The 2236-nt window shown below is 35.2% G+C and overlaps 1 protein-coding gene across 1 annotated transcript in view; it reads left to right on the forward strand.

Moving 5' to 3' along the window:
* The window catches only part of LOC144975677 (FMRFamide receptor-like), a 2366-nt gene extending 1364 nt beyond the window's left edge, over nt 1–1002 (forward strand). The window contains exon 1 of the mRNA XM_078919868.1: nt 1–1002. This exon is cut by the window's left edge and continues 1364 nt beyond it. The gene's annotated coding sequence lies outside the window, so the exon portion shown is untranslated.
* Nucleotides 1003–2236: the final 1234 nt, after the last annotated feature.

Below are 2236 nucleotides of genomic sequence, written 5' to 3' on the forward strand. Positions count from 1 at the left end.
TTTACTTTCCAGTTTAACACACAGAGTAGCGTGAATAATATGAAGACTGCAGGATAGTCATTTCCTAACCAAAAGTTCCCGCAGATAAACCTTCGAATATTCTACCATATCTATCATCTGTTCTTATATTTGATATTTATTATCATGACACAATCTTTGCTCTTTCTTGCATTTGAAATACCGGTCCGATAAAAAGAAAGTGTTAACTGGCCCATTGATAACCAAATACGCAATCAATAGGGTTCAACAGTCGTGGCGTCACTTCCCTCGTAATGACACATAGTAACTTAGTAACTGGTTCTAACCTATCGGAACAATGGCGGAAGCCCATATGAATTACTTCTCCGACGAGCATAAAAGTGTATCCGGAGGAGAAAAACATAATAAATCTGATCATGTTTTGACTTTTGTACATTCTGATCACATGACATGTGAAAAAGTTCTCGCCAGCATGAAGAATAAAAAGTACAGATATTCTTTGTTCAGAACCAAGCTACTCGTTGCTGGGCGGACGTGACATCAGACTATTGAATCCAATTGCAGACCGGTGATGGCGTAGTGGGATTTTATGACTTTAAAAGAGGAACTACTATTGCTCTAAAATGTAGGGTACTGAGCGACGTTTACTGAGTACCAAGTCCGATATTCGGTACAATCAGCTGATTTCGAATGAGCTGACTTCGTGGGATCGTCTAGCAACAATATAGTAAACAATAGCGAGAGGAGAATAATTTATCGACACATTAAGTATTAAGACCGACATAACGATAGCTGAGTTGAAATGTTTAAAGAAGAAGACTAAAGAATGGCAAAATACATTATATGAAGAACGAATCTGTAATTTGTAACCCCCATCTGAAAATAAAACGACGGTTGAATCGACGATTGAATTGATCTTATAAATAATAACTCAATGTCTAATTATTTCGATGTTCAACTATGGATGGAGTTTCACAACACTGTCGCGCTATTGACACTGTTACAATTATTGAAGAAGAAAAAGAAGAAGAAGAAGAAGAAGAAGAAGAAGAAGAAGAAGAAGAAGAAGAAGAAGAAGAAGAAAGAAGAAGAAGAAAGAAGAAGAAGAAGAAGAAGAAGAAGAAGAGAAGAAGAAGAAGAAGAAGAAGAAGAAGAAGAAGAAGAAGAGAGAAAAGAAGAAGAAGAAGAAGAAGAAGAAGAAGAAGAAGAAGAAGAAGAAGAGAAGAAGAAGAAGAAGAAGAAGAAGAAGAAGAAGAAGAAGAAGAAGAAGAAGAAGAGAAGAAGAAAGAAGAGAAGAAGAAGAAGAGAAGAAGAAGAAGAAGAAGAAGAAGAGAGAAGAGAAGAGAAGAAGAAGAAGAAGAAGAAGAAGAAGAAGAAGAAGAAGAAGAGAGAAGAGAAGAAGAAGAAGAAGAAGAAGAAGAAGAAGAAGAAGAAGAAGAAGAAGAGAAGAAGAAGAAGAAGAAGAAGAAGAAGAAGAAGAAAAGAAGAAAGAAGAAGAAGAAGAAGAAAGAAGAAGAAGAAGAAGAAGAAGAAGAAGAAGAAGAAGAAGAAGAAGAAAGAAGAAGAAAAGAAGAAGAAGAAGAAGAAGAAGAAGAAAAGAAGAAGAAGAAGAAGAAGAAGAAGAAGAAGAAGGAAGAAGAAGAAGAAGAAGAAGAGAAGAAGAAGAAGAGAGAGAAGAAGAAGAAGAAGAAAAGGAAGAGAAGAAGAAAAGAGAAGAAGAAGAAGAAGAAGAAGAAAGAAGAAGAAAGAAGAAAGAAGAAAGAAGAAGAAGAAGAAGAAGGGGGAAAGAAGAAAGAAGAGAAGTGAAAAGAAGAAGAAGACGAAGAAGAGAAGAAGAAGAGAGAAGAAGAAGAAAGAAGAAGAAGAAGAAGAAGAAGAAGAAGAAGAAAGAAGAAGAAGAAGAAGAAGAAGAAGAAGAAAGAAGAAGAAGAGAGAGAAAGAGAGAAGAAAAGAAGAAGAAAGAAGAAGAAGAAGAAGAAGAAGAAGAAGAAAGAAAAGAAGAAGAAGAGAAGAAGAAGAAGAAGAAAAGAAGAAGAAGAGAAGAAAAAAGAAGAAGAAGAAGAAGAAGAGAAGAAGAAGAAGAAAAGAAGAGAAGAAGAAGAAGAGAAGAAGAAGAAGAAGAAGAAGAGAGAAGAAGAAGAGAGAAGAAGAAGAAGAGAAGAAGAAGAAGAAGAAGAAGAAAAGAGAAGAAGAAGAAGAGAAGAGAGAGAGGAGAAGAAGAAGAAGAAGAAGAAGAAGAAGAAGAAGAAGAAGAAGA

This window comes from Berghia stephanieae, chromosome 6, assembly GCF_034508935.2.
Source record: "Berghia stephanieae isolate SIO BIC M18660-M18661 chromosome 6, UCSD_Bste_1.3, whole genome shotgun sequence".
NCBI lineage: Eukaryota > Metazoa > Mollusca > Gastropoda > Nudibranchia > Aeolidiidae > Berghia > Berghia stephanieae.